Here is a 13,519-nt window from a genome sequence, read left to right as displayed (position 1 = left end):
TTTTTTAATTTTTTTTTCAACGTTTTTATTTATTTTTGGGACAGAGAGAGACAGAGCATGAACGGGGAAGGGGCAGAGAGAGAGGGAGACACAGAATCGGAAACAGGCTCCAGGCTCTGAGCCATCAGCCCAGAGCCCGATGCGGGGCTCGAACTCACGGACCGTGAGATCGTGACCTGGCTGAAGTCGGACGCTTAACCGACTGCGCCACCCAGGCGCCCCCGTATTTATTCTAAATCGCAGTGCTAGTTACAAGAGGAAAAAGATCACTTATGTTCTATTAGATACATACAGCAATTCTCTTTGTGCTTAGCCCGCAATAAATACTGAATAAATTGTAGCTGTTGTTATCACATCTTTATACGGTATTAGTTATACAACTTGAAAATCCATTAATGGTTATATAAAATTCAATCCAGTGTAAAGAAAACCTCATTTCTTCTGCTGTGTGTCTCTCCTTTACTACTCACAGAGAACACTTCACTTCTGATACTTCTGGTCACCAGATGTGTTGGCATTTTCACAAACCAAGCAATTCTGGGACAACAGCTGGATGTCCTACAATTTAATGCACCGACACTGGAGATAGTGTCAACTCGCACAGATTAAGGGATCGGTCATATAAGACTGCAGTGTCTTGCCAAACATAAGTCCAAGGTTATTACCTAGGCTTCTGACTGACCAGTTATAATTCAGAGGTTGCCACAACCTTGGGTTTGATTAATTTGCTAGAGTGGAAAAGCTTACCAGATATTTACTAATTTATTATAAAGGATGTGATAAAGGATAGATGAACATCTAGATGGAAGAGATACTCAGGGTAAGGTATGTGGGAAGGGGCCTTAAGCTTCTATGTCCCCTCCCAGAGCACCATTCTCCCGGCGCTTCCAAGTGTTCACCAACTCAAAAGCTCCTCTGAATACCTTTTGGATTTCTGTGGAAATTTCTATGGCTTCATCATGTGGGTATAATCAATCTTTAATGCCATTTCCAATCCCTCTCCACTCCCAGAGAATGGGAGTGAGGCTGAAAATTCCAATCTTTTAATCATGACTTGGTCTTCCTGGTGACCAGTCCCCATCCAGGAGCCTACCCAGGGTCACCTTGAACAAAAGATGATCCCATCATCCAGGAAATTCCAAGGGATATAAGAACTCTGTGTCAGGAACCCATGTCAGAGACCAAATGTTACAACAAAAGATGCTCCTCGTACCCTTATCACTTAGGAAATTATAAGGGTTTTAGGAGCTTTGGGCCAGGAACCAGGACAGAGACCAATACATACATACATACATACATACATATATATATATATATATATATATATATATATATATATATATATATTTCCTATTACTTCACATCCATTATTTGCCTCACTAAAACAAAGTACCTAGCATATTATTAAGTAAAATAATCCTCTAAAATGCTGGAAGCACTTTTAATTTTAGAATGCCAAACATTTAAATATACAGTGTTGGTGTATTGATTTTCTTTCTTATCCTATTTGAGGGCATGCTTTATAGAATAACTTCATCTGAAAACAAACTATATGTGGTTAAAAGTTCCAAACCCTAAGCTAGTCTGTTGAGGGCACAATTAAAAATTTCTGTCTTTTCACATTAGTTTTAAAGAACAAAGAAGCACATATAGTTATAAAAGTCAAATCAGTATGAAAAAGCCACAGAATGAGTTTCCTATAGGGCTTGATTTAACTAATTCTTTTCAAACTTACCCCAATTCCTGCTTGCCTCTCCCCACCTTTCTAAAAACACGTACTTTTCCATGTGTCTAAATTTTTTAGATGATGACTTTAGGTCTTGAAGATTTTTTTTTTTTTTTTTTTTTTTTTTTAACTTCTGGACTGAAAATAACAGAAACTTATTTCCCTTTAATTTAAGCAAACTAAGCTGGTCTGGGGCACCAGATCCAGGAATTCAATTCCTATTCATTCATTCATTCATTCATTCATTCATTCATTTCCTCTCCCACTCTCCCTCTCCCTCCCTCTTTTCTTTCTCTTTTTCTGTTTCCAGGATTAGCTGTGCTCTTTGCACCAGAGAAGAAGGCCACTTACAGCACTAGACTTCTATCCTTCCAGATCAATAACCTGAGAGGAAAAGTTTTGTTCTTGTTTTTTTTTTTTTTTTTTTGCTTCTTTGCTCTTTTTCCTGTCAGTTTCAGTTTGGAGATCTAGGGAGTTCCTTTGGCCTAATTCATGCCGGATGTACCCTCTGGGTAGGGTGACCAGGGTGACCAACCATCTAGGGTGAGATACTGTGGTAGACTGTTTACAAACATAGCTGTCAACTCTTCCTTCCACCTCTGCATCCATTGCACTCCCCTCATCTGGAGACAGATCTATTTACCACCCCCTTGAATCTACGCTGACATGGTATCTTGCAAAAATGTTGCTGTGCCAGCTGCTTGTCTAGGCCTGAAGAGGCTTGGCACTTTCTGCTATTGCCTTCTTGGGAGCCGGCTACCATGTAAAGAAGCTTGGGAGAGTGAAAAATAAGGAGAAATCTGTATTTAAAGGAAAACCAAGGCATACTGGTCTCCTTAGTCATTCCAGCTGAGGCACTAGGTATGGGGCTAAAGCCATTTTGTGACATTTCATCCCTCATTAAGCTCCCAGCTTAATGGGTGACCCAGTCAACTCCATCTACGCCACTTGGAGCAGAGACAAACTGTCCCTGGACCCAAATGCAGAACTTGCAGTTGTATTTTAAGTCACTAAGTTGTAGAGTGGTTTGGTACATAGGAGTAGTTAACCGAAGCAGACGGTGTGGCCAGCCTGAGTCACGTGCGTCACTCTCTGGGCCCGGGGAGCAGTAACTGTTACCAGCAGAAGCGTGAGGGCTAGAAAAGATACGGCTACTACAAGACACAGCCATGTCAATTTCTCCTTACCACAACCTGACAGAAGGCAAGAGTTAGGACCTGAGCAGAGAGGAACTTGTATGCTAGGGGCTGGCATCTGAATGTGTCAGGAGCACTAGAACTGTCTGAAAGAGAGATGAAGTGGGGTGCCTCTTTTGTCTGGGGCTGGCCCTGGATATGCTGCTACCTTGTTATTCATGTTGCCATAGACACCACTACCTGTCAAAAAACGTACCTGTAAGGCATAGACTAGAGAGGAAGAATAGGAGACCTTCAAAAAGTCTTTAAAGGCACCCAAAAAAATATCTTAAGGCTTCTCATTTTTCTTTCACACGTATTTTAAATAATTAGTGGAACATTACATTTATTTGTCTGAAAGAGGTTAAGAGTACTGCCTTTTGTGAATACCTACCTAACTTGGACAATAAAAAACTTAATAGTACTAGATATCACAATACTTTCCTTTGTTCCATTTTTAATTTGCTATCAAAAATATCAGAGGAATTTACATTTATGCTTGTATTTGCAAATGGGTGGTAATTTAAAGGAGTAACTCTGGAAGGAGTTGTAATTAATCTCACAATATAGCCACATACATAGTCTGCTAGACTTAAAATCACTCCAAAATAAACAAAAACACTTTCTTAGTTTTTCTTTGTCGAACTTTTTTAGATCATTTTTTTCTTCTATTCAAAGCAAAACACATAAGTTGCCCAAGAAATAAATATAACTGATATGGGCAGAGGCATCACCAACAGCAGATAAATTTGGTTCACTATATCTAATGGTTGATATTTGTCTTCCGGGATTGGGGAAAATGAGTAGTGTGTATGTGTGATGGCTATAGTGCCCACAGAAAATAGGTGGTAGAGAGGGGTCTACATACATCACAGACAATAGAGTCTACTCGGCTCACAAGTAGAACTTGCCTTGTAAAAACCAATTTTGGGAAAGCAAATCCTCCAAACTTCTTGAGTTGGGTAGTGGAGAAATCAGAAAACGCCATCCCCTATAATATATTAACCAGCACTCAGATTATTGGTCCAGGAATAGAATTGCTTTATGTTTAAGAGTCTTCTATTTTGAGAAAGACAGGACAGTATAAAATGAAAAAGAAAATACCAAAATAACAATAAGAAACATAACAGAGGGGGGAAAAAAACTTTTTTAAGAAAGTAAGAACAAAATTTCTCATTGGATATATTTTTCACATTATCTCACAGGAAGACCTTTTGACAAAGCAGCTTAGGTTTGGGTGTAACCACTACTTTGATGCATCTGTGTCAAAAAGGAACCTTAATAATGTAAAGACACCATTGTTTGGTATCAGCTACTACGAAGAGCAAGCATCCCTAGCTGGTGTTCCATCTCTACTTCTCCCCTGGCCTCATCATTAGAGGAGACATTCTTTTGGGGTTTGTTTCGCTTATTCATTTAAGTGATGTGTGCATACTTAATAAATATGCATTCCTTTTATAATTAGATAAGGCAATAAAGACATTACACACATAGTGTAATTACACAACACGAGTTGCCTTTAAGGGTTAATTTCCTGCCCCCACCCCCCATCATAATTAAAAGGAGTTTAGTAAAATTTTTAGTAATAGAATGCATGCATATTGCTTATTGCCAATGGAACCTTTCAAAGTGCAAATGAAGCTTTTCTATGTGGTTCAGATTGATGGAAAAGAGACTATATTATTGCTCAAGGATCTCTGTCTCTTTCTTAATCTAATGTCCCCAACACACACTGACACACACACAAAGTAGTGTTTAATATATACCCAATTAAACAAGAACGACGTATTCAGGAAACCTACAAATCCTCTAGACTGAGGATCCAGTCTCTTATTCAAGACCATGACTAAATAGAAAAGCTGTCAGTTGAGAGAATGACCATTATAACTTTAAGAGAAATAATCATATGACATGAGGTGAGCACCATTCAATATACAAGTATTCTCAGACAATTTGTAAATGCTTTGTTTTCCTAGGGATGCTGGATGGCAGTTTTTGAGTAATTAATAGTAATGAGCATAGACATTCAGTTAGATATAATTTATCTGCAGAAATGCCACCTAACACCTCAAAGCAAAGTGTGTATGTGGATGGAGTTAATTTTGAAGGTAGAAAAAATACATTTGTCTTCTCAAGATACACACATACTCCTTTAAAACATCTCATGGTTTACTATTCCATTTAGGATAAACACCAGTGCGCTTCAGAGGACTGATCAAGCCTCACCTCCCTCCCACCTCTCTGCTACTCTTCAGTTGCAGACCTCTTATAAACACGCCCTTTCTGCCTAGGCCACGCCCTTTTCATGCAAAGATTCCTCTGCCCTGGCCACGCCTCTGGATTCATCACTCCCAGCCTAGCCTTAAAGGCTCTTCTCCTTCTGACTTTAACCCTGTCCTGTCTCCCCAGTTTATTCCCATCCCTAGGTAGTTTCTTCATTGTGCACCCTCATAGCTCTCTGTTGCTGGGCTCAGTATTGTCCTTCAAAGCATTTTATCACTGTGGTGATCTTACATTCATTTGTGTGACCGTTGGCTAATATCTGCCTCTCCCACAAAACTTTAATTTCCATGAAGGCAGGGACCATGTCTTTTTGCTCATTATTGCATCCCCAGGGCCTAACATAGTGCCTGACACATGGTAGCCATTAAAAACTACATTAACTAAATGAATGAATTAATTTAAATAATAATTGCTGTTATTCTAGATTTTAGGACTCAGCCTACACTAAAATTAATGGTGTATTTGCACATTTCCACCCACCAAAGTTCTGTCTTCCTTCTCTTTTTTTTTTTCCTGACATCTGAGAATGTTTCACGAGATCTGTATACTAGGATTATCTTTCCTTTCCCCATTTATTTTTTAATGGAGACACAAAATTTAACTCACTCTACAATTTGGTTTGTGAGAGAAAGGAGTGTAGTTTTAATTCTGTCTAAATTTAATCCAGTTGTCCTCTGCCAATTACTACCACCCCCATCCCAAACTCCCACACATTGGTTAGCAGGGAAAAAAAAAAGTCAAATATGGTTTAAAGTCTGATCAGCTCCAACTATTTAAATAGTCAATTTAGAGATCAGTCTTTCATATACACATATACATGTGTGCAAACTCTCAGGTAGCCTCTCTTTTCTGTTTCCTTCCTAAAGTCTGAGTCTACACGTAGCTTATATGACTTCATAACAACAGAGATGAAGGACTTCTCTCATGACATCCTGTGCTCTCATGTGTCAGCAGGGCAATGAGCTTTGTACACCACTGTTTGCCTTGCTGGCATTTGGGCTTGGAGTCTGGTGCATGACATAACTCATTATTTTGCTCATTGGCTGTGCCAGGGTCCAGTAGTGTTCTCTGGCTAGTAAACAAAACACCTCCTCCTCTAATGACTGCTTTTCATTATTTGTCTCCCGAGACATTCACAAAATACTTGCTACCTTACTGACTGTTTTGTGTCAGATATAAAAAAAAATTCTTTGATAAAGGTTTAATATCCAAAATATGTAAAGAACTCATTCAGCTCAATAGCAAAGAAGCCAAACAATCCAATTTAAGAATGGGCAGAGGAACAAAATAGATATACCATACTCTCTCTCAAAGGTGAAGAAGGAAGGAAGGAAGCAAGGAAGGAAGGGAGGAAGACAGAAAGAGAGACAGAAAGACAGAAAGAAAGAAAGGCAGAAACGCAGAAATGCAGAAAGAAAGACAGAAAGAAAGAAAGTCCTAAGTCAGAGGAAGAATCAGAAGCATGCAGGACATTGTGCATCTAAAGATCTGTTCTGGTGGGACGGTTGGGATTGGAAATGGAGGCAGTAGGGGCAGCTTCTACACCACTCAAACTGTGGAAGACCTAGAAGTACCCAGAGAGTTGTCAGGAAGCCTGAAGGAGCACACATCTGTACATTTAATTTTGTTAATCAGTTTGCATAGCATTTCAGGATTAATGGATGGAATGTAGTTTATAAATGTCAGTTATAACTATAATGTTCACCCTGTGCCATAATTTAATTCAATGAAGCTAAAGGCTAGTAAATTTAGAACCAATAAAAGGAAATACTTCCTTCCATTGAACACTTTACCCCTCTGAGACCATTGCCAGGAGGTCATTGACATGGTGCCAACTTTGAGAAGGAATTTGACAGACCTCAATTAGATATATATCTGAGCAGTCAAAGGGAAGGTGATTTAAGAGTTACAAAATCCTATGCTTTAGTGTATTATCAAAAGTCTGTGCAAGGGTTGGGGTTCCCTTTACTCTTTTCTCAAGGAGGATTAATCACAAGTCCTTTTCCTGATGAAGGAAAATATAGTGCACATCAGTTTAGAGAGGGATTCAGGTAGAGATGCCCCTTCCCACCATGAAGATGCTGAATTTCCCACCAAATCAGATACATTGCTTTCATCTGGGATGGAAGCCAAGAGACCCTCTGGAAGCTCCTCCTCTAGCGTTCTGAGAAAAATCTCACAAATTTTCCTGAAGATTAGGAGTGGGGCAACTTGAGTCAATTAGCCCTCTTCCCTTTAACTTCTGAACTGTGTTTTCCCATTGCAGAAGTCTATCTTGGAAAATATTCCACTGATTTCCACCTGAACCCTATGTCTGCATCAGTAACTTCCTTGGAAACAAGAAAATAGATAGATAGATAGATAGATAGATAGATAGATAGATAGATAGATAGACAGATCATAGATAGATAGGGCAGAAAGTCCTACTCTCCCTTTTCATTTTAGCTCAGACCAAGATCTAATGAAAGTCCAGGCTAGAGCACCTAGACCAATCTAACCCGCAGGATGTGGGGGGCTTGCTCATAGGGGCAGTTTGGAAATATAAGGATTTGTCTTCTAGATTAGGCATCCCTGGATATTTATACACTGAAATAGATTTTTAATTTTGTACTGTTCTTTATTCTTCCTTTTATTGCAGCTAGGACATTATACTGATTTTTTAAAGTTCTCATATTTTTACAAAATATTTGTTGTAAAGGAGGAACATTAAATCAGGGGGTCTGAGAACCACAGATACAGAGCATGAGTTTCAACATGCACATACACTTGAGTGAAGTTTTCCAATTGAGTATATAGTTTCCTTTGCTGTTTCAATGTCGGTTTCTTCAACCTCATTTGTTGCTCACTGATGCTTCTACTTCTGTTAAATAGTGACTTCATTGCCTTTGGTTACTTGCTATTGCTACATTTATTCCCTCATATTCTGGATTTCCCATTACTTTGAGAGCTCTATTCCTTCGTCTTTGTCCTGAAGGTCAAGGCCCTTCCTTGTGACTCTGGTAGGTCTTTTGGTATTTTAGAGCAAACTCCTGCTGTGTGTGTTTTCTCAGGCAACAGTGGAAATCATTTATGTACAGGTTAAGAAATCAGAATTGGAGAAATATTTATTCAACTCTCCAGAAATTACTTAACATCCAAACCTGAGTTTCCTCATCTAGAAAATGCAGATAATGATATTGGCTTCCCTAGGATGTTTCAAGGATTAAAGGAGATACCACATGTAAAAGATTTAGGACAGTATAAACTGTAGGCATGTGGAACTCTTTATTCTCTGCTTTTAAGTTACATATGTGACTCTTTTGAATATCAATTATATATTAGGCTTTTAATGGCACCTGTTCTTTGTAGGATTTTGTCATTAAGAACTGTGAAGTTAACCAAGTTCAGATTTAAAATATACTTACCAGTTATTGAAGATAAACTAGTGCAATTGTTTATTATTTCAATTTGATCTTAATTAGCAGGGTGAGCGATGCTTTTGCTACAGCCTGAAAGTGTTTACTTAATTCTCCTATTCAGTACTCTCAAGGGTGAAAGCTTCTGCTTTAGTGCTTGGTCAAGCCTTAAACTTTATGTGTTTTGGCACCGCTCAGTAACAGAAGTGTTCATGGCTGAGACTGCCAAGTGCACAGAGTAAATATAAATTTTTATCAGTATAGTAAGTGTTCATAATACTGACTGTCAGTGTAAGGCTATGATATGCTTTTATGATTTCAAATATTATAAGAGCAGCAAGGCTTGGGAGTGGCTGTGGATCCTTCAAATGTAAGCTGCTGATGCCCGCAAATCACTATTGTACGTGTAATAGTTCCCATGATACTTAGCATGGAACAAGTGAGCAATCTAGAGGCCAGGGGTCAGGATCTAACCCGAGCTTCATGATGACTCTCTGTGAGCCATACAAAATCCCCAGAAGTCTTATCTGTAAGGTGAGACTATTATTGTCAGAGATCAACTTTGCTACATGCTTGTGAGAAGAAAAAAATGAGGTAGCACATGCAAAAAGATATAAAAGTTATAAAGCATGACTGTACAATCGTGATGGCCTTCATCCAAGTCCACTACATTGTTAAAGAATCCAGAGATTTTTCAAGTTAGCAGTTGCATTAATACAGGCTATGTATGTGATGATACAGAATAAGCTATTTTACATTCAGATCCATCAACTTCAGAGGGATCTTCAGAAATCCTGTTGCCTATCTCATTTTGATTCCAGTCATTTTTAACAAATGAAGATAATAAACAAAAACCGTCTACATACTTTACTTAGGGCTGATGAGTAAAAATCTAGATTTTTCTCATCAACTAGTAAATCCTGGGTAAGCAAAGATCTGTGCTGAGCTACGAACTGTCTTTTAAGAGATGAAATTGTGGGAGAGCTTTCGGTACAGTAGTGAGAAACCAAGCAAGATATTACAGAGGAGAATAAACAGCCTATGAGGAAATGCCTCCTAAAACAATTTCAATCTATTCCTTCTTCTTGACCTGTTCTGTTCCAAACTGGGTCTATGTTATCAACAGAGCATTGGAGAAGTCTGTGCCACTCTGGCACTTCTATGTAAATATTAAACCCACTTACCATCCAATAAAATGAATCATCCTCTTCCCTCTTTAAATGTTACCAAATTAATTCTCAAAATGCCAATACTTTGTGGAATTCCGAAAGATAGCTTGCTTAATGTAAGAACATTCTTGGCCAGAGAAAGGATCTGAGAAGTCAGAATATTTTCTGCCCTAGAAGCTCATTTAAGATGTTATGTCTGATCTGTGATTCCTGAAGTCCTGGTGAATCACACATTTTCAAAACTGATGATCTATACCACCCTTGGACTTCTCTCTAATGGTTTTATGATTCTTTTTATATTCTCAAGTAAAAAAGGGCAAGGACAGCATCTTTTAGTTGTGCCATATCCCCTGTAATATACAACACAGAGCTAACATTCAGTGCAATTTTAATACATATTTTGTAAGTTCTCCTAGGTAACACGAAGAATTCAGTAACTCCTTTGTTAGAATGATCCTTTCTTTTTTTTTTTTTTAATTTTTTTTTCAACGTTTATTTATTTTTGGGACAGAGAGAGACAGAGCATGAACGCGGGAGGGGCAGAGAGAGAGGGAGACACAGAATCGGAAACAGGCTCCAGGCTCTGAGCCATCCGCCCAGAGCCCGACGCGGGGCTCGAACTCCCGGACCGCGAGATCGTGACCTGGCTGAAGTCGGACGCTTAACCGACTGCGCCACCCAGGTGCCCCTAGAATGATCCTTTCATTCATTCAATAGCACATGCTGTTTATCCTTTCATTTAGAAACAGAAATGCTCCAAACCTTTAAAGTGGTAGAGCCCATAGGGCATTTTATGTCTGGCTCATTCTTGTGCTGAGTGGGCCCCGTTCATTCTCCTCACTTTTCTCACCACATACATCTGATTACAAAGCTTCATCAGTTTCATCCACCAAATCTCTCTCCCATCCCCTTCTTCCCCTCTACCCTTAGTTCTGCTGTCCTAATTCAGACCCTCGTGTCTTCCACCTGGATTGTTTCACAACCCTCCAAGTTGATTTTGCTGCATCCACTTTTTAGTTGAACCACTCACTACCTATTTATTGAGTACCGACAATCACCCTGGTGCTTCCTAGGCACTGAGGGTAAGGACCAAATCTCTGCTGTCAAGGGGCTTTCATTCTAATGTCCAGAGATAAACAATAACCAAGAAAACAAACTAGATGATTTCGGATGGTTTTGAGTACTACAAAGGAAATTATTTTATTACTGACTAGAGGGTATTAAGGGAGGGTACTTTTTTCAGGAAAGGTATTTTGAGTTTGTAGCATTTAGCTGGGTTTTGAAAGATGAAAAGGAACCAGCCAGCTGAAACTGGGTAGAGAGTCTCCCAGAAATAGACAGAGGCACAAAACCGGAATAGAGAGTAAGCCAGCATGAACAGAGAATAGAAAAGGTGAAAGTGTCATAGAAGCTGAGATGGAAAGAGGGGCTGGTAGCAGATCACGTGGCTTTATCAGCAATTGAAAGGAGTCTGGATTTCACTCTAGGAGCATTAGGATGGTACTGGAGAGTTTTAAGCAGGGAGGTATATTATTAAATATAATTTAATTTTTGATTAGTTCACTCTTGATGTCCTGGGAGATTGGATTGCATACGACCAGAGCCTGAATCAGAAAGGTGAATTAGGACACTATTACGACAATCCAGGTAAGAGAAGATGGTGATGGAAAATGAAATGAAGAAAACAGATTTAGTCTGTATTTTGGTTACGGGGAGTGAGCCCAAATGAGAAGTAAAGAATGACACCTAGGTTTGGGGTTTGAACATCTGAATGGCCGGTTTTACCAGTTACCGAGATGGGCAAGAATGGACAAGGAATACATTTCTCTCCGTTCTCCACAAATAGAACAGTTTTTCTAAAATTTATATCTGGTTATGTTTTTGCTCCCTTAATATATTTCAATCATCTCCTATCCTTTCCAGGATACAGCCTAAGCTTTCTATCATATGCATGGCACCTCCTGGGCTCATTCTTCCTATGCAGCTTCCTTTGCCATCACTTCTGCACAAGGTACCTGCAGCCTCAGCCATAATGAGCTGCCCACTTCTTTTGTGCAGACTGTGATTTCTCCCTTCTCCATGTTTCAGCACTCACTGTTTCTTCTGCCAAAGATTTCTTTGACTTTATCCTCTATGTTGCAATGTCCAGCTTACCTTTCAAAGGGAGCCTGGGTATTACCTTTTCTCCAAGGGGAGTTACACACATCCCCGATGTTCTCATGCTCTCCTGAACAGCCTCGGGAAACGGGCCAATCGCCTTGCCTTGACTGGATATGTTTTGTCTTTGAGCTTTGTCATCAGTAGGGAGTCTCCCTCCACTTTGTACCCCTAGAATCCAGGAAACACATGATCACCGTTGAATAACTTTATCTGAAGGACATAAAAGCTTGAGACACATTTAACACATTATATTTTAAAACTATCAGCCTATGCCATTCTCCCATCCATATAGATAGACAAAGAGCCAAACAGAGGGCATTTAAGGCCCACAGTCTACAATCCGTCATCCACCCAATAGCCCCAGGATCTAGGCTGAGATGGACGGCACTTCAAGATCACCTTTGGACAGTTATAAACCCTTTGGTAATTGCTCTGCAGCTACTCTTGATTTATTTGCAGCTTCTTTTGGTCCTTTAGGGGCGTGGGCATAGATAGAACTGGAAAGGAAATTTCAATATAAATATACATCTGGATTTTAGCAGAGTTCATGTTAGTGTCTCAAATAGCACCAGGAGCCCACAAATGGCCTTTAGGAGTCGCCGGTGACACAGCACTGCTTGGTAAGCCACATCGCAGCTCGCTCTAGGGGCCAACGTAACCTGTACCTCACCACTGATCATGGTCTTTTCCTCTTTCTGGTGAGCAGGGTGGGAGTCTCTGCTCATTGCTCATCTGTTTCGTGCATATGCTGCATACAGCCCGCAGCCCGCCGCACACTACTCTTACACAGTTGTGTTGGTAATGCTTTTTTTTTTTTTTTCCTCTAGCTTAGCCACGGACATTTAGAAACATGAGCTATTTTTACACAAAAATAATAATAAAAACACGCCATCAGAGTAATTACTTTATGGGTCCTAGGACCCCTGAGACTAGCCACCGCACTTGGAGGCAAGATGTTTTCTTAATGAGGAAGTCATTTTCCGCACGTCAAAGTCATAAAACTTAACACCGACCCCTCCCTCTATTTGATACCGTGTCTGTGCTGTGCTTGCCGAAATCTGCTGCCAGTAGATTTATATTCTAATAACTTGATTTTTAATTAGTGAGAAACCAAGGCAGTACCAGTTAAATGTCTCACAAAGCACTGCAGATGACTCTAAATGCCTTATGATATAAATACCTTTAGCAAAATGAAAACACAAGTAGCTTTGCATATATTTATATGTTTTGCCCTTTAAGTTTTGAGTTTAAAGGCTGAAAGCAGAGACAGTGGTAAAAGGAAAGCAGCTTCTTCTGAAGATCCATGCATCAAATTAGTCTGAGTCAACTCATTGCATATTTACCAGGCACCTACTGTGTGCCAGGGTAAGTACAGGACTTGCAGAGATAAGAGATGCAAAGGGCCGGCTGCCAAGTTGCTCTTCAGAGAAACAGATTTCCCAAGGGAAACCTTTTCTAGCCTTTAGAGTGCTCTCAAAAGACAGGTCAGGCCAGGAGGATGCACCAGTTCTGGGGTCCTAAGTATTTTTTTGGACACTGTTAAATCAAACAATAAGTGGAAGTGATGCAGCTCGAGTCATTATAATTAATTTTTGAAAAGTAAATATTCAT

The sequence above is a fragment of the Puma concolor genome, chromosome C1 (genome assembly GCF_028749965.1).
Source record: "Puma concolor isolate L17-30 chromosome C1, mPumCon1.1.hap2, whole genome shotgun sequence".
Classification (NCBI taxonomy): Eukaryota; Metazoa; Chordata; class Mammalia; order Carnivora; family Felidae; genus Puma; species Puma concolor.
This window is presented reverse-complemented; position numbering follows the sequence as displayed.